Here is a 20,571-nt window from a genome sequence, read left to right as displayed (position 1 = left end):
TATTTCAGTGTTTTGTTTTGTATCTTTTTCTTGTTTTCATTCTTCAGGTTTTTTCTTTTTTTCAGTCATTTTTAATGTGTTTGCTCCATGTTTCTTTTGCCTTTTTTTAGTTTTAGTTTGCTTTCTGTTTTTGTTTTATTTTTGTTAGTTTAGCCCTTATTGATTATTTTCATTTTTTAGTACTTTTGTTTGTGTCCTTGTTCTCTTACTTTTTGTGTTTTTTTTTTCTTTTCTTCCTGTACACTCTTTTGCTTCTTTTTGCTTGTTTTTTTTTTTTTGTTTAATCATTTGTCTGTTTGTTTATTTTCTTTCCTTTGTATGTGTCTTGTGGCTGTTTGCTTTAGTTTTTGCTGTTGGTCTTGAATTTTGCTTGTCTACTGTTTTCCTTTTTCTTTTTTTTCTTTATTTTTTCTCTGGCCACACTGTGAGGCTTCTGGGCACTTAGTTCCCTATCCAGGGGTCAGATCTGGACATCTAGTGTCTGAGAACTGAGTACAGTGCTGAACCACCAAAGAATTCCTGAGCCTAGGGAATGTTAATCAGCTTGTGCTTTCCTGGAGGTATCCATCTCAACACCAAGACCTGGCTCCACACAACTGCCCACAGGCTCCAGTTCTGGAGACCTCATGCCAACCAAGGAGTAAGACAGGAACACAACCCCACTCATTAGCAGAAAGGTTGCCTAAAATTGTACTAAGCTCACAGACACCTCAAAACACTTGATCTGGCCCTGCCCACCAGAGGGAAAAAAACTCAGCTTCACCCACCAGAGTGCAGTTCTTCCCACCAGGAAGCCTACTCAAGCCCCTGGACCAAACTTGCTGACCATGAGGCAGACAATAGAAGCAAAGGGAACTACAATCCTGCAGCCTGAAGAAAGGAAATCATAAACACTGTCAGTTAGACAGAATGAAACAACAGACAAATATGTTGCAGAAGAAAGAGAAAGATAAAAACCTACAAGACATATAAACGAAGAGGAAATAAGCAATCCACCTTAAAAAGAATTCAGAGTAATGATAGCAAAGATGATACAAGATCTCGGAAACATAGTGGAGGCATGGATCAATGACATAAAATAAATATCTAACAAAGACCTAGAATAACTAAAGGACTAACAATCAGTGATAAATCACATGATAACTGAAATGAAAAATATGTTAGAAGGAATCAATAGAGGAATAACTGAGGAAGAAAATTTAAAAAAAATGAACTGGAATATAGAGTGTGGGAATGCCACAGAGCAGAATATTTTTAAAAAATGTAAATAAATGAAAACAACCTCAGAGACCTTTATGACAATATTAAACACATTTAACATATAAACGCATTTGAATTATAGGGATCCCAGAAGAAAATGAAGGGCCTAATAAAACATTTGAAGAGATTATAGACAAAAACTTCCCTAACATGGTAAAGGAAATAGCTAATTCCAGGAAGCACAAAGAATCCCTTGCAGGATAAACCCAAGGAGAAATATACTGAGATACATATTAATCATGGGATTGCAGAGAGTCGGACACGACTGAGCGACTGAACTGAACTGAACTGAACAAAGGTTAAATAGAAAATATTAAAAACAGTAAGGAAAGTAAAAAAAAAAATAACATACAAGGGAAACCCCTAAGCTCATCATCAGGTTTATCAGCAGAAATTCTTCAAGCCAGAAAGGATTGGCAGGATATATTTAAAGTGATGAAAGGGAAAAACCTACAACCAAGATTGTCTTACCTGGCAAGGATCTCATTCAGATTTGATGGAGAAATAAAAAGCTTTACAGAAGAGCAAAACTCAGAGGTTTTAGCACCACCAAACCAGCTTTACAACAGGTGCTAAAGGAACTGCTCTAGGTGGGAAACATAAGATAAGAAAAAGACTTACAGAAACAAACCCAAAACAATTAATAAAATTACAATAGAAATATACATAGTGATAATTACCTTAAATTTAAATGGATTAAATCAACAGTCTTCTACCTTTGTGGCACCAGAGACTGGTTTCCTGGAATTTAGTTGTTCTTCCATGGATTGGATGATGATCAAGCAGTAATGTGATCCTATGGTGGGGATGGCACAGGTAGTAATATGAGTAACGGTGCAGGTGGTAACGCAAGTGATGGAGAATGACAGATGATTTGCTTGCTTGTTCACCACTCACCTCCTTCTGTGTAGCTTGGTCCTTAATAAATAGTGGACAGGTACTAGTTTTCCCAGGGGTTGGGGACCCCATCACAGGGCATGAGAGCTCCCTCTTCTGTCTCCCAACAATTTATTTGCGACTTTTACTTATCAATTTTTGTGTTAGTCATGTAATCTGACAAACATAAGGTTTCAACAAAGTTGAGGTTATGTGCTTGCTGCCAGCCATATAACAGAAACAAAGGATGGAATCACTTGTAAAGGGTTTTTCTAAATGAATCCAGAAAACTAGCACTCATACAGCAGTGGATATATGGAAAACCAGGTGAAAGTAGAAATCATGTGCAGGGAAGAACAGAAAACCCTTCTGTACTCTAACTGTGTCTTTAGCAGGTTTATTTTGTAAGAATATTCAGGATCAAGTTTCATTATGTACGTTATTCTATGTAAAACAAAGATTTATTATCTCAACTTCTAAGATACGGGCATTGAAGGGAGTGTAAAATCACAGTTGAATGTTGGTCATCACAGCAAACACAAAGAAAAGAAAAGCAAAATTACTCAGGAGGGCTGCTGCTGCTGCTACTGATAAGTCACTTCAGTCGTGTCCAACTTTGTGTGACCCCGTAGATGGCACCCTACCAGGCTCCTCTGTCCTTGGGATTCTCCAGGCAAGAATACTGGAGTGGGTTGCTATTTGCTTCTGCAATGAATGCATGCATGCTAAGTCACTTCAGTCGTGTCCGACTCTGTGTGACCCCATGGACAGCAGCCCACCAGTCTTTTCTGTCTACGGGATTTCTCCAGGCAAGAATACTGCAGTGGGTTACTATTTTCTTCTCCAACTCAGGATGGCTGGCATTGGCCTAATGCACATTGTGAACTTTTTTATTTCTCAAGAGCTTGACGACAATGAAGCATATATAAAATCTGAGAGGAAAATAGGAACCGGTACATAGAAAACAAACCTCCAACCATCTTTTTAATTTTGAGGGACAACAACTAGTGTCTTCAGTAGAGGTGGTTGTCCACTAGAGCAATAAACATTTTCTTCTCAGTCCACTGCAGAAACCCACAGCCAAGTGTCCTATGATCTAGCAAAATACAACTGTAAATAGAATATAAAATTTATCCTTTTAATTAGGAAGAAAAGCTTTATTTTATAGTATATAGTTTTATATAATTTACAATTTTAATGTTATAATTTTAAATTCTTATAGTTTAAGGAAAGGAGATGAATGTTGAAAAAGTTTAAGACGCTGAGTCTTATGTTTAAGTAAGAACCAGAAAGATAATAATCAGGTATATAATTACCAGTTTATTAAAGTAAAAATGATAAAAGATAAACCAGGGAAATACAGCAAAATTTCAGAAAACAAACAAAGGATATCATGAAAATATGGAAACCTGAAATGATAAAACAACATGAAAGAATTAGCATGAGCTATAGCACTCATAAACAATACTGGCTTAGTCGCATTTTAAAAGACATAAAGTGACCCAAAATGAAGTCAGTTCTTAAATTCTACTTCTGATCAGAATACTATGACCCTTGCCACTATTTTATGAAATTCTAATCCTTGATTAAATTCTTTACCTCTGTTCTCCTGTGTAATGATAAGGTGGTATATGTCAAAGATATCACTAAGTAATGTTACTTATAAGAAAAATAATCCCTACTCATAAATCACACATAGGCTGGGAAGATATGTAAATAAAATGTAAATACTTCATTAAATGTTATACACTATATTCTTATAACTAGCATTTGACTTGTAGAGACATTGAAAGTTAGGCCCATGGAATTATTAAAAGAGATATCAGCTTCTGTGGAGCATGAAGCCTTTACATCAGCGACATATAAGGCAAGGCAGCCTTTGCACCTGCATGATAGGTGGTACCTCACCTTATACTTAAGTGTACCTCAGCATTTGGGCTGCTGCTTCAAGAACTCTCACTGTAGACTGGGATCTCTTGATTATGTCTGGCTTAAACATTATTTTTCCTGCCAACATCATTCTAAGTAAAGAGATTGAAAGTGTGGCTTATTGTAGAGTTGTGACTCTGAATGTTTAGAAAAAACAGAATCTGTGTGTATCTTGCAGAAGATGCTTTGGATAGGCCAATACTCCTAATAACTAGGAAAACTGGATAGTTAAAACTGTATATTCTTCAAGGAAAGCATCATAGAGCTTCTAAAGTAATTATACTTTTAGAGGTAAAGATCCCAGGAAAGTAGGGAACACAAGGAGGTAAAGAGATGTTTGAACACTAAATTTTTCCCTGAGGCATATTTTTATTTAGCGAGTAGAATAAAAGAACTAAAAATCTGGGCTTTCCTCAGGCAGAAATGATCTCTTGAGGGATAGAGAAACAAGCAGTGTTTTTTGGTGGTGTTTTAGGATAGAGGGGAAAATAATGGTGATAGTCCTCAAACACAAACAATTTCTCAAGACACTTGAAAAAATACAAATATGAGTGAATAGGAGATTAAAGATAGCAAAGCTGTCTAACCCTCATGTAATATAAATGAAAAGAAAATCATACCTAGGCATATCAGAGTAAAACGATTATTCTGCAGAAACAAACAAACAAACAAATCTTAAAATAAAAGACCCCCCGAAAATGAATTCCTATTAAAGGAGCAACAATTGGATTTAAAGCTTATTAGCTTATTCTTAATATAAATTATGGGAATCCACAGTAAACGGAGGTCCATCTTCAAAGTGCTGACATTAAATAAGTGAATGAGTCATTCAATAAGGAAGGGGAGTAAAGATATTTTTAAAAGAGAAGAAATAAGGTAATTTACTATTAGCAGGTACATACTGTAATAACTACTAAATAATTTTTTAAAATAAAGAATGATTCTATAGGGAAACTCTTCATTACTAGAATGTTAAAAACTATAAAGACTATTACTGCAATTATAAATAAAAATATATCATTAAAATAAAAATAATGATCTGTGAGAGTTGCAGTGTATGTAAAGTTTAAAACCACAGGAACAAAAGCTAAGAACTGGTAGATAGCTTAAAATGTTCAGAGGATCTAGAATGGTAAAAATGACAATTTGTATTTAATAATTAGTAGGTGTGATTAATCCCTAAGGTAACCATTTAAAATAGTAAAAAAAAAAACATGAAAATATAAAACTTAGAAAGGAGAAAAATAAATACACAATCATTAAAAAAGGAAAGAACTCAGAAAAACAGTAAAATAACAGCAGTAGATACAGATATAGCACAAATAGCAAGATTGTAGAAATGAATCCAGTTTTATCAGCAATTATGTTAACTGAAAATTAACCACATATTCAATGGAAAAACTAAGATATTTTTATAGATATTCCTCCTTATCCTTATTCTTAATAATAGTAACAATTATTTTATATTTGATGTAAAATGTCATATGTTATAGACATAAAATACAGTGATTCACAATTTGTAAAGATTACATTCCATTTATAGTTATTATAAAATATTTGCTATACTCCCCATGTTTTACAATATATCTTTGTATCTTTTTTTATACCTAATAGTTTGTACTTCTTAACCCTTTATCCATGTATTGCACCTCGCCCTTCCATCCCCCACTTGTAACCACTAGTTTCTTTGTATTTGTGAGTCTGCTTTTCTTTTGTTATATTCACTGGTTTGTTGTACATTTTAGATACCACATAAATGAGATCATAAAGTATTTACCTTTGTCTGACTTCCTTTTCTTAGCATAATGCCTTCCAGCTCTGTCAGTATTGCTGCAAATGGCAAAATTTCATTTTTATGGCTGAATAATGTTCCATTTTGTGTATGTATTGCATGCATCTTGACAATTATAAATGATGATTTTATAAGAATTGTGGTACATGTGTCATTTTGAATTAGTGATTTTCTCCAAATATATACCCAGCAGTAGTTTTGCTGGATCATATGGTAGTTCTACTTTTGATTGGATAGCTACATGTAAAAGAATGAAGTTAGAATATTCTTTAACACTATATATATGAAAATAAACTCAATATGGATTAAACACCTAAATGTAAGACCAGATAGCATAAAACTCCTAGAGGAAAACATATGCAAACCATTCTTTGATAAAAATAGTAATGTTTTTTGGATCCGTCTCTTAAAACAAAGGAAATAAAATAAAATATAAACAAATGGGACCAAATTATGCTTAAAAGCTTTTGCACAGCAAAGGAAAACAGCCACTAAACAAAATGACAACATACAGAATGGGAGAAAATATGACTGATAAGAGATGTTAATATCCAACATATATAAACACTTCATAAAAGTCAACATAAGAAAAAAATCTCGAATAAAAAATGGGCAGAGAAATTAAATAGATGCTTTTCCAAAGAGGAAATGCAGATGGCCAATAGACACATGAAAAAAAAAAAAAGTGCTCAACATTGATAATCATCTAGGAAATGCAAATCAAAACCACAAGATATCACCTGATACCTGTCAGAATGGCTACAATCCAAAAGAACACAAATAATAAATGTTTGAGAGGCTGGGGAGAAAAGGGAACCATTTGTACATTGCTGGTGGAAATATAAATTGGTATAGCCACTATGGAAAATGGTATTGAGGTTCCTCAAAAAACTCAGAGTTATCATATTATCTAGCAGTTCCACTGCTAGGCATATATTCTGGCAAAACTATAATCCAAAAAGATACTTTCCCCCCATGTTCACAGCAGTATTATTCACAATAGCCAAGACATGCAAACAAATTTAATGTCTACTGACAAATGAATGGACAAAGATTTGGTACACATATACACTGGAATACTAATCATTTATAATAAAAGAACCAAATAATGCCATTTTTAGCAACATGGATGCAACTAAAGATTATCATACCAAGTCAGAAAGAAAAATAATTGCCTATATGGTATCACATATATATAATTTAAAATATAACACAAATGGACCTACTTACAAAACAGGAACTGACACAGATTTAGAGCACAGATTTGGGGCTTCCAAGAGTGATGTGGATGAGGGAGGTATGGACTGAGAGTTTGTAGTTAACAGATGCAAAGTATTACATATAAAATGGGTAAACAACAAAGTTCTACCAGTTAGAATGGCAAAGCATTTTTTCAAATTTTTAATTTCTTATTTTTGATTACACATGGACTTTCTCCTTGTAAAAGAGAAGGCTTTTCATTGTGATGGCTTCTCTTGTTCCAGAACACAGGCTTCAATAGCTGCATCATGAGGTGTCAGTAGTTGCAGCTTGCTGGCTCTAGAGTGCAGGCTCAGTAGTTGTGATGCATGGACTTAGTTGCTCTGCGGCATGTGGAATCTTCTCAGACAAGGGATTGAATCCATGTTCCCTGTGTTGGAAGGTAGATTCTTATTCATTGTGCCACTTGGAAGGAACATATGTCCAAATCCAAATACACACTTATCCTGAACATAAATTGAAAAGCAATATTTTCTAAAAAGTCAAATGAATGTGATTAAATATTCCCTCTCCACACAATATCTTTAAAGGCAAAACCAAAGTTTATTTATATGCTCTATATTAGAATATTTTAATTATAGCACTTCATCAATATTTACACAACATAATCAAAACTGTAGTGAGAGGAAAACATGAGTATATATTTCTGTTTAATAAACCATATAATGAAAAATAAACTTTTCAGTTTTGTAAAATAGATGAAGAGAAACATGAAGAAAGGCAACTGTAACAAAAATATTATATGGAAGAGATATAGAAGAAAAATTATGCAAAAAACATACATTATAAGTGAGAAATAAATTAGAAATTTTTAAAAAGATCATGATACTTAGAAAACCAAACCCGGAAAAATTTATTGTGTTTGTACACTCAGAATGAGAATAAGGCTTTGTAAGAAAGACATTGTGAAAGTACAAAATACAAAGGAATTATGAAGTATATAAGTTGATATCTTAAAATTTTCATTCAAACAATGAACACATAAAGTACTAAAGTTGATTCAAGGAAGAGTAGAAGATTTGTCTTAAATCATTTAATAATTATGAAGACCCTGATGAAATTGGTAAAGAATCCCCCATGGTAGAATATACCTTTGATAAATTGATTGGGTAAATAAATTTCAATTTGAAAGTCTTAAATATGACTAAGTGAAAAGCTGTTCCAGAGCCAAGGAATAGAAGGAATATTCCTGTTATTTATGTGAAGTTATGTGAAGCAATAATGTTGAAGAAGCTGAAATTGAATCGTTCTATGAAGACCTACAATAACTTCTAGAACTAACACCCCTAAAAGATGTCATTTTCATTATAGGATACTGGAATACAAAAGTAGTCAAGAGAAACCTGCAGTAACAGGCAAATTTGGACTTGGAGTACAAAATGTAGCAGGGCAAAGCCTACCAGAGGTTTGCCAAGAGAATGTACCCTTTGCACTGCAAACTCCGTCTTCCAACACAAGAGAAGACTCTACACATGGACATCACCAGATGGTAAATACCGAATTCAGATTGATTATATTCTTTGCAGCCAAAGATGGAGAAGCTCTATACAGTTAGCAAAAACAAGACTGGGAGCTGACTGTGGCTAAGATCATGAACTCCCTATTGTCAAATTCAGACTTAAATTGAACAAAGTATGGAAAACCACTAGACCATTCAGGTATGACCTAACTCAAATCCCTTTTCATTATACAGTGGAAGTGAGGCTTAGATTCAAGGGATTAGATCTGATAGACAGAGTGCCTGATGAACTATGGACAGAGGATCAGAATATTGTAGAGGAGGCAGTGATCAAGACCATCCCCAAGAAAAAGAAATGCAAAAAGGCAAAATGGTTGTCTGAGGAGGCCTTAAAAATAGCTATGAAAAGAAGAGAAGTGAAAGGCAAAGGAGAAAATGAAAGATATATGCATTTGAATGCAGAGTTGCAAAGAATACCAAGGAGAGATAAGAAAGCCTTCCTTGGTGATCAGTGCAAAGAAATAGAGGAAAACAATAGAATGAGAAACAGTAGAGGTCTCTTCAAGAAAATTAGAGATACCAAGAGAACATTTCTTGTAAAGATGGCCACAAGAAAAAATAGAAATGGTTTGGACCTAAGAGAAGTAGAAGATGTTAAGAAGAGTACACAGAAGAACTATACAAAAAAGACCTAAATGACCCAGATAAACACGATGGAATGATCACTTAGTTCAGTTCAGTTCAGTTGAGTCGCTCAGTTGTGTCGAACTCTTTGCGACCCCATGAATTGCAGCATGCCAGGCCTCCCTGTCCATCACCAAATCCTGAAGTTCACCCAAACTCATGTCCATCGAGTCAATGATGCCATCCAGCCTTCTCATCTTCTGTCATACCCTTCTCCTCCTGCCCCCAAGCCCTCCCAGCATCAGGGTCTTTTCCAATGAGTCAACACTTCACATGAGGTGGCCAAAGTGTTGGAGTTTCAGCTTCAACATCAGTCCTTCCAAAGAAGACCGAGGACTGATCTCCTTAGAATGGACTGATTGGATCTCCTTGCAGTCCAGTCTCAAGGGTCTTCTCCAACACCACAGTTCAAAAGCATCAATTCTTTGGCACTCAACTTTCTTCACAGTCCAACTCTCACATCCATACATGACCACAGGAAAAACCATAGCCTTGACTAGACAGACCTTTGTTGGAAAAGTAAGGTCTCTGCTTTTTAATATGCTATTTAGGTTGGTCATAACTTTCCTTCCAAGGAGTAAGTGTCTTTTAATTTCATGGCTGCAATCACCATCTGCAGTGATTTTGGAGCCCCCCCAAAATAAAGTCTGACACTATTTACACTGTTTCCCTATCTATTTCCCATGAAGTGATGGGACAAGATGCCAGGATCTTCATTTTCTGAATGTTGACCTTTAAGCCAACTTTTTCACTCTCCTCTTTCACTTTCATCAGTAGACTTTTTAGTTCCTCTTCACTTTCTTCCATAAGGGTGGTGTCGTCTGCATATCTGAGGTTATTGATATTTCTCCCAACAATCTTGATTCCAGCTTGTGCTTCTTCCAGTCCAGCGTTTCTCATGATGTACTAAGCATATAGGTTAAATAAGCAGGGTGACAATATACAGCTTGATGTACTCCTTTTCCTATTTGAATACAGTTTGCTGTTCCATATCCAATTCTAAGTGTTGCTTCCTGACCTGTATATAGGTTTCTCAAGAAGTAGGTCAAGTGGTCTTATATTCCCATCTCTTTCAGAATTTTCCACAGTTTATTGTGATCCACAGAGTCAAAGGCTTTGGCATAGTCAATCAAGCAGAAATAGATGTTGTTTTTTTTTTTTTTTTTTTCCTGGAACTCTCTTGCTTTTTCAATGATCCAGCAGATGTTGGCAATTTGATCTTTGGTTCCTCTGCCTTTTCTAAAACCAGCGTGAATATTTGGAAGTTCATGGTTCACATATTGCTGAAGCCTGGCTTGGAGAATTTTGATCATTACTTTACTAGCATGTGAGATGAGTGAAATTGTGCGGTAGTTTGGGCATTCTTTGGCATTGTCTTTCTTTGAGATTAGAATGAAAACTTACCATTTCCAGATCTGTGGCCAATTTTGAGTTTTCCAAATTTGCTGGCATGTTGAGTTCAGCACTTACACAGTATCATCTTTGAGGTCTTGAAATAGCTCAGCTGGAATTCCATCATTTCCACCAGCTTTGTTCACAGTGATGCTTCTTAAAGTCCACTTGATTTCACATTCTAGGATGTCTGGCTCTAGGTGAGTAATCAAAACACTGTGGTTATCTGGGTCATTAAGATCATTTTTATATAGTTCTTCTGTGTATTCTTGCCACTTTTTCTTAGTATCTGCCATTTCTGTTAGGTCCATACCATTTCTGTCTTTTATATTATTTGCATGAAAATTTCCCCAAGAATATTTGCAAAGAGATACAGGAAAACAATTGAATGGGGAAGATTAGAGAAATATTCAAGAAAATTAGAGATACCAGGGGAACATTGACATATTAATATTTTTGTACCCCAGTTCCAACAGCTCCTATTATAGTTCACTTTTGGGAAGTATATGATATGTATTTTGCAAAAGTTGTAATGGCATCTCTTCATCATTAAGGTATCACTAAGAACATTTTCACTGCTCTAAAAATTCTCGGTGGTTTGTTTATTCATAAACCCTCTAACCGCAACTCTTGGCAATCACTGATCTTTCTATTATTTCTGTATTTTTGTCTTTTTCAGAATTTCATATAGCTGGAATCACAAAGTATGAACCCTTTAAAGATTCTCTCACTAAGTTACATGCATTTATTTCTTCTATACATTTCCATGTGAAAGTTGCTCAGTCGTGTCTGACTCTTTGTGACTCCATGGACTATACAGTCCATGGAATTCTCCAGGCCAGAATGCTGAAGTGGTTAGCCTTTCCCTTCTCTAGGGGATCTTCCCAATCCAGGGATTGAACCCAGGTCTCCCACATTGCAGGCGGATTCTTTTCCAGCTGAGCCACAGTTCACATTTCCATGACTTGATAGCTTATTTCTTTTCAAGAATGAATAATATTCCATTGTCAAGATGTACTAAAGTTTATATATCCAGTCATCTACTCAAGAATATTTTGATTGTTTTCAATTTTTGACAACTATGAGTAAAATTTCTATAAGATCAATGTGTAAGGTTTTATGTGGACATCAGTTTTCAGTTCCTTTGGGTAAATATCAAGGGGCATGACTATTGGATTGTATAGAAAAAGTATGCTTGGTGTTTTTTTGAGAAAATTGCAAAATTGCCTTCCAAAGTGGTTATAGTATATTGTATTCCCACCAGCAATATATGAGCATCTATGTTGCTCCTTGCATTAGGTTTTTGTCAGTATTCCAGACTATAGCCATTCTAATAGGTGTGTGGTAGTATCTTATTTTTGCTTTAATTTGCATTTCCCTAATGACATATGACGTGAAACAACTTTTCCTATGCTTACTTGCCATTTATATATGTGCACACACACACACACACACACACACACATCCTTCAGTGAGATGTCTAAGATCTTTATCCCATTTTTAATTTGTTTCTTTATTGTTGAGTTTTAAGTTTTCTTTGTATATTTTGGATAATACTTCTTTATTAGATGTGTCTTTGCAAATATTTTCTCCCATTCAGCAGCTTGCTTTCTTATTGTCTCTTTTTTTAAAAAAATTTTTATTTATTTATTTTTTTAATTTTAAAATCTTTCATTCTTACATGCGTTCCCAAACATGACCCCCCCTCCCACCTCCCTCCCCACAACATCTCTCTGGGTCATCCCCATGCACCAGCCCCAAGCAAGCTGCACCCTACGTCAGACATGGACTGGCGATTCAATTCTTACATGAAAGTATACATGTTAGAATTCCCATTCTCCCAAATCATCCCACCCTCTCCCTCTCCCTCTGAGTCCAAAAGTCCGTTATACACATCTGTGTCTTTCCTGTCTTGCATACAGGGTCGTCATTGTCTCTTATGTGGTAAATGATTTTTTTTTTTTACCTTCTAGTAAGATTTCAATGTTAATAAATTCTAGCCTATCAGCTATTTCCTTCATAGATCATGATTTTATTATTGTTTCTAAAATTCATCACCATATTCCAATGCCATCTAGGTTTCTCCTATGTTATCTTACAGAAAGTTTTAATATGCCTGTTATATGTGATATATTATATTAGTTTTGGTGAAGGGTATAAAATCTGTGCCCAGATTTTTTTATTTATGTTTGCATATAGGTGTTCAAGTCTTCTAGCACCATTTGTTGATAAAACTATCTTCAAACCATCATATCACCTTAGCTTCTTTCTCAAAGATTAGTTAAATATATTTATGTGAGTCTGTTTCTGGGCTCTCTGCTTTTTTTCCATTGAGCTATTTGTCTCTTCTTTCACCAGTACTGTACTGTCTTGATTATTATAGACTTACAGTAGGTCTTGAAGTTGAGTAGTGTAAGTCTTTTTCTCAGTTGTGTCCACTCTGCTATTAAGTCAACCAAAGACATTCTTCATTTCTGATACAGTATTTGTTTCTTTGTTTGTTTAATCTTTATCATTGTTGTTGTCGTTCTTTCTTAGGGTTTCAACCTCTCTGCTCTTCTTTTATGAAGTTTATCCATTAGAGCTGTTAGCATATTAATCATATTTGTTTTAAATTGTCAGTCTGACAGTTCCAATATCCTGCCATGTCCTGTAGCAGGAATTGCTGTAAATAGCTTTTTACTAAGTTGTGATGAGGGATGTGAGAGGAGGAAAAGCTGACTGTAGTCCTATAATTAGATCTTAATCTTTCAGGGAGCCTGTGCCTCTGGACTGTGAATGTCACAAGTATTTCTGTTTATTTGTTTGTTTTTTCCTCTTCTTCTACTCTTAAGTCAGAAAAGATGGCTAGAGTGGGCTGGAATTGAATGTTTTTAACCTACAAATCCAGTTAAGCTCTGAAGACACCCCAGTGTGTAAATCTTTGGTTAACTATTTTCATATGAGATCAGGCTCTGTTATGGCTTCCCTGGTGGCTCAGATGGTAAAGAAACAGTCAGCAATGTGGGAGATCTGGGTTGGATCCCTGGGTTGGGAAGATCCCTTGGAGAAGGGAACGGCTACTCACTCCAGCAATCTGGCCTGGAGAATTCCATGGGCAGAAGAGTCTGGCAGGCAACAGTTCATGGGGTCACAAAGAGTTAGGGATGACTGAACAACTTTCACTCACTCGCTCAGACCCTATTAGAAGCATGAAGTGAAGAAATGGACTGAAAGTCGCTCAGTCGTGTCCCATTCTGTGGACCCATGGACTTAGTGGAATTCCCCAGGCCAGAATACTGGAGTGGGTTGCCTATTCCTTCTCCAGAGGATCTTCCCAACCCAGGAATTGAAACAGGGTCTCCTGCATCACAGGCAGATTCTTTACCAACTGAGCTGTTAGGAACATAGTGCTGTGCTTAGTCACTAAGTCGGGTCTGTCTGACTCTTTTGAAACTCCATTGGCTGTAGCCCACCAGGCTCCTCTATCCATGAGGATATTCTATGACTGCTCCTCACCCTGGAGTTTCAACGAATTGTCCACACTAAGCCTCCAGGTATCTTTTAATTACAATTTGTGTTTACCTACCTGGCTTTGGTTCCTGCTCTGAATTCTGTTTAGGTAATCTGCTATTCTCTTTGTTCACCTGTTGGTTTCTGCAGTCTAGGGGACGTCACTTTACCTCTTTTAGAAGTCGTAGAAGAACTGAGATTTTCTCAGTCTGTTCCACTTTTTCATTGTTAGGATGTACTGGCAACTTCCAAGATCCCTACATGTAGAACTGGAAACCATTGAGGGAGTCTCTTAACATCTGCAAATCTCACTTAAATGTATGTAAACTGGGGATTAGTAGTAGTAGTAGCACCTACTTCATAAACTGGTAACATCACATAAGAAAAACACATACTTAGTAGTTAACATAAAGTAGATTATATATCATGTGTGAAATGAATGTTTATTATAATTTTGATACCCTTGTGTGTTTCAATGGAAATAAACTGCTTAGTAATGATAATATAAGATGACAATGCCATTTGTATTCATTGTTGGAAACAGGTTTCATTAGTGCAATAAAAAAAATACAATGATTTTTTTTCTTTTTTTATATGCCCCTGAATAATGTATATAAGTAAAAATTTGCTGGCTTTATTTGTTCCTTAGGTGTTAAAATAGTACTTCCTCAGATTTTGTCAGCATGCCACTTAAGTAATCTACTTAGTTTTATTTTTCTACTTTTGTTACATTTTATATTTTATTTTACTAAGAAATATTTTTCATTATGATTTTAAAGTATTCTTCTGTACATTTATAAGCTGCAAACTCTTATAATGTTTAAAGACTCCTTAGTGTCTATTATGAAACTATATTTTAGTCTTAACTTCATATGTAATAGTTTTAAGCTTTGCATCCAATTTACGCTGACCACAGTTTAAGTCCTTTCAGAACTCTCAGTTGCATTTGTTTATATTTTTACCTTTTTGTTTCTTTCATATTTAGCTTTTTAAATTATAGTTTAATTTTCATAGTTAAGGACATGGCTCTGTTATAATTCAGTACCAATTTTTTCTCAATTTTCTTTACTTATTAACAAAGACTGGCTGAATGGATACAAAAACAAGACCCCTACATATGCTGCCTACAAGAGACCCACCTCAAAACAAGGGACACATACAGACTGAAAGTGAAGGGCTGGAAAAAGATATATCATGAAAATAGAGACCAAAAGAAAGCAGGAGTGGCAATACTCATATCTGATACAATAGACTTTAAAACAAAGGCTGTGAAAAGAGACAAACAGGGCCACTACATAATGATCAAAGGATCAACCCAAGAAGAAGATATAACAATTATAAATATATATGCACCCAACATAGGAGCACCACGATATGTAAAACAAATGCTAACAATATGAAAGGGGAAATTAACAATAACACAATAATAGTGGGAGACTTTAATACTCCACTCACACCTATGGACAGATCAACTAAACAGAAAATTAACAAAGAAACACAAACTTTAAATGATACAATAGAACAGTTAGACCTAATTGACATCTATCGGACATTTCACCCCAAAACAATGAATTTCACCTTTTTCTCAAGTGCTCACAGAACCTTCTCCAGGATAGATCACATTCTGGGCCATGAATCTAGCCTTGATAAATTCAAAAAAACTGAAATCCTTCCAAACATCTTTTCTGACCATAATGCATTAAGATTAGATCTCAATTACAGGAGAAAAACTATTAAAAATTCCAACATATGGAGGCTAAAAAACACGCTTCTGAATAACCAACAAATCACACAAGAAATCAAAAAAGAAATCAAAATATGCATATAAACTAATGAAAATGAAAACAAAACAACCCCAAACCTGTGGGACATTATAAAAGCAGTGCTAAGAGGAACGTTCATAGCAATACAGGCATACCTCAAGAAACAAGAAAAAGTCAAATAAATAACCTAACACTACACCTAAAGCAACTAGAAAAGGAAGAAATGGAGAACACCAGAGTTAGTAGAAGGAAAGAAATCTTAAAAATTAAGGCAGAAATAAATGCAAAAGAAACAAAAGAGACCATAGCAAAAATCAACAAAGCCAAAAACTGGTTCTTTGAAAGTATGAATAAAATTGACAAACCATTAGCTAGGCTCATCAAGAAACAAAGAGAGAAAAATCAAATTAATAAAATTAGAAATGAAAATGGAGAGATCACAACAAACAACACAGAAATACAAAGGATCATAAGAGACCACTATTAACAATTATATGCGAATAAAATGGACAACGTGGAAGACATGGACAAATTCTTAGAAAAGTACAACTTTCCAAAACTGAACCAGGAAGAAATAGAAAATCTTAACAGACCCATCACAAGCATGGAAATTGAAACTGTAATCAGAAATCTTCCAGCAAACAAAAGCACAGGTCCAGACGGCTTCACAACTGAATTCTACCAAAAATTTCGAGAAGAGCTAACACCTATCCTGCTCAAACTCTCCCAGAAAATTGCAGAGGAAGGTAAACTTCCAAACTCATTCTATGAGGCCACCATCACCCTAACAGCAAAACCTGACAAAAAAAGAAAACTACAGGCCAATATCACTGATGAACATAGATGCAAAAATCCTCAACAAAATTCTAGCAATCAGAATCCAACAACATATTAAAAAGATCATACACCATGACCAAGTGGGCTTTATACCAGGGATGCAAGGATTCTTCAATATACACAAATCAATCAATGTAATTCACCACATTAACAAAGTGAAAAATAAAAGCAATATGATTATCTCAATAGATGCAGAGAAAGCCTTTGACAAAATTCAACATCCATTTATGATAAAAACTCTCCAGAAATCAGGAATAGAAGGAACATACCTCAACATAATAAAAGCTATATATGACAAACCCACAGCAAACTTTATCCTCAATGGTGAAAAACTGAAAGCATTTCCCCTAAAGTCAGGAACAAGACAAGGGTGACCACTTTCACTGCTACTATTCAACATAGTTTTGGAAGTTTTGGCCACAGCAATCAGAGCAGAAAAAGAAATAAAAGGAATCCAAATTGGAAAAGAAGATGTAAAACTCTCACTGTTTGCAGATGATATGATCCTCTACATAGAAAACCCTAAAGACTCCACCAGAAAATTACTAGAGCTCATCAATGAATATACTAAAGTTGCAGGATATAAAATCAACACACAGAAATCCCTTGCATTCCTATACAATAATAATAAGAAAGTAGAAAAAGAAATTAAGGAAACAATTCCATTCACCATTGCAATGAAAAGAATAAAATACTTAGGAATATATCTACCTAAAGAAACTGAAGACCTATATACAGAAAACTATAAAACACTGATGAAAGAAATCAAAGAAGACACTAATAGATGGAGAAATATACCATGGTCATGGATTGGAAGAATCAATATAGTGAAAATGAGTATACAACCCAAAGCAATCTACAGATTCAATGCAATCCCTATCAAGCTACCAGTGACATTTTTCACAGAACTGAACAAATAATTTCAAGATTTGTATGAAAATACAAAAAGCCTCGAATACCCAAAGCAATCTTGAGAAAGAAGAATGGAACTGGAGGAATCAACCTGCCTGACTTCAGGCTCTACTACAAAGCCACAGTCATCAAGACAGTATGGTACTGGCACAAAGACAGAAATATAAAGTAGTGGAACAAAATAGAAAGCCCAGAGATAAATCCATACACCTATGGACACCTTATCTTTGACAAAGGAGGCAAGAATATACAATGGAGTAAAGACAATCTCTTTAACACGTGGTGCTGGGAAAACTGGTCTACCACTTGTAAAAGAATGGAACTAGATCACTTTCTAACACCACACACAAAAATAAACTCAAAATGGATTAAAGATCTAAATGTAAGACCAGAAACTATAAAACTCCTAGAGGAGAACATAGGCAAAACACTCTCCTACATAAATCACAGCAGGATCCTCTATGATCCACCTCCCAGAATACTGGAAATAAAAGCAAATATAAACAAATGGGATCTAATTAAAATTAAAAGCTTCTGAACAACTAAGGAGACTATAAGCAAGGTGAAAAGACAGCCTTCTGAATGGGAGAAAATAATAGCAAATGAAGCAACTGACAAACAACTAATCTCAAAAATATACAAGCAACTTATGCAGCTCAATTCCAGAAAAATAAACGACCCAATAAAAAATTGGGCCAAAAAACTAAACAGACATTTCTCCAAAGAAGACATATGGATGGCTAACAAACACATGAAAAGATGCTCAACATCACTCATTATTAGAGAAATGCAAATCAAGACCACAATGAGGTACCACTTCACACCAGTCAGAATGGCTGCGATCCAAAAGTCTGCAAGCAAAAATGCTGGAGAGGGTGTGGAGAAAAGCGAACCCTCTTGCACTGTTGGTAGGAATGCAAACTAGTACAGCCACTATGGAGAACAATGTGGAGATTCCTTAAAAATTGCAAATAGAACTGCCTTATGACCCAGCAATCCCACTGCTGGGTGTACACACCGAGGAAACCAGAATTGAAAGAGACACATGTACCCCAATGTTCATCGCAGCACTGTTTATAATAGCCAGGACATGGAAACAACCTAGATGTCCATCAGCAGATGAATGGATAAGAAAGCAGTGGTACATATACACAATGGACAATTACTCAGCCTTTAAAAAGAATACATTTGAATCAGTTCTAATGAGATGGATGAAACTGGAGCCGATTATACAGAGTGAAGTAAGCCAGAAAGAAAAAACACCAATAGAGTATACTAACACATGTATATGGAATTTAGAAAGATGGCAATGATGACCCTGTATGTGGGACAGCAGAGGAGACACAGATGTATAGAGAGGACTTTTGGACTCAGAGGGAGAGGGAGAGGGTGGGATGATTTGGGAGAATGGCATTGAAACATGTATACTATCATGTAAGAAACGAATTGCCAGTCTATGTTTGATGCAGGATTCAGGATGCTTGGGGCTGGTGCACGGGCATGATCCAGAGGGATGGTGTGGGGTAGGAGGTGGGAGGAGGATTCATGTTTGGGAACTCATGTACACCCGTGGTGGATTCGTGTCGATGTATGGCAAAACCAATACAGTATTGTAAAGTAAAATAAAGTAAAAATAAAAATTTTAAAAAAAGAAATAACAATATTTTATACCAAAACAATAACTTTTCAGAGTTTGACTGAAAATTTTGGAAAACTATTTGCCACAAAAAGATATTTCTATCCCTTATAAGCATATATATTTATCATTTATATATATTATAATATAGTCTTTCATATCCTTTACATGTTACATATAGATATATTCTATGCAACTTATACTATATTTATATATTAATAATTATTAAATATATTATTTATAAGGTTTAAATACAAGGATCTAAATATGTATAAAAGGATACATATAAAGGTTATATATATATATATAAATATTTTATTATATGATATAGTGGCAAAATATAGAAAGTAAAATCAAATTGCTAAAAAGAATAGGATTAATTTATGGATGAAATTTATTTTCTGATGCAAAAATTTTGTTTTATTTATTTATGTTTTTAACACCAGGATTTATACATAAATATAAGAACTTATTTATTTTAATTGGAAGCTAATTACTTTACAATATTGTAGTGGTTTTGCTATACATTGAAATGAATACACCATGGGTGTACATGTGTTCCCCATCCTAAACACCCTCTCCTACCTCCCTCTCCATACCATCCCTCTGGGTCATCTCAGAGCACCAGCCCTGAGCACCCTGTCTCATACCTTGAACCTGGACTGGTGATTTGTTTCACATATGATAATATACATGTTTCAGTACCATTCACCCAAATCATCCCATCCTTGTCCTCTCTCATAGACTCCAAAAGACTGTTCTATATATCTGTGTCTCTTTTGCTGTCTTGCATATAAGGTTATCATTACCATTTTTTAAAATTTCATTTATATGCATTAGTATACTGTATTGGTACTTTTCTTTCCAGCTTACTTCACTCTATATAATAGGCTCCAGTTTCATCCACTTCATTAGAACTGATTCAAATGTACTCTTTTTAATGGCTGAGTAATATTCCATTTTGTGTATGTACCACAGCTTTCTCATCTATTCATCTGCTGATGGACATCTAAGGTGCTTCCATGTCTTGGTTATTATAAACAGGGCTGTGATGAACATTGGGGTACACATATCTCTTTCAATTCTGGTTACCTCTGTGTGTATGACCAACAGTGGGATTGCTGGGTCGTATGGCAGTTCTATTTCCAGGAATCTCCACACTGTTCTCCATAGTGGCTGTACTAGTTTGCATTCCCACCAACAGTGTAAGAAGGTTCCCTTTTTTCCACACCCTCTCTAGCATTTATTACTTGTAGACTTTTGGATAGCAGCCATTCTG

Source organism: Ovis aries, chromosome 1 (assembly GCF_016772045.2).
Source record: "Ovis aries strain OAR_USU_Benz2616 breed Rambouillet chromosome 1, ARS-UI_Ramb_v3.0, whole genome shotgun sequence".
NCBI classification, from domain to species: Eukaryota; Metazoa; Chordata; class Mammalia; order Artiodactyla; family Bovidae; genus Ovis; species Ovis aries.
Note: the sequence above shows the minus strand (reverse complement) of the source record.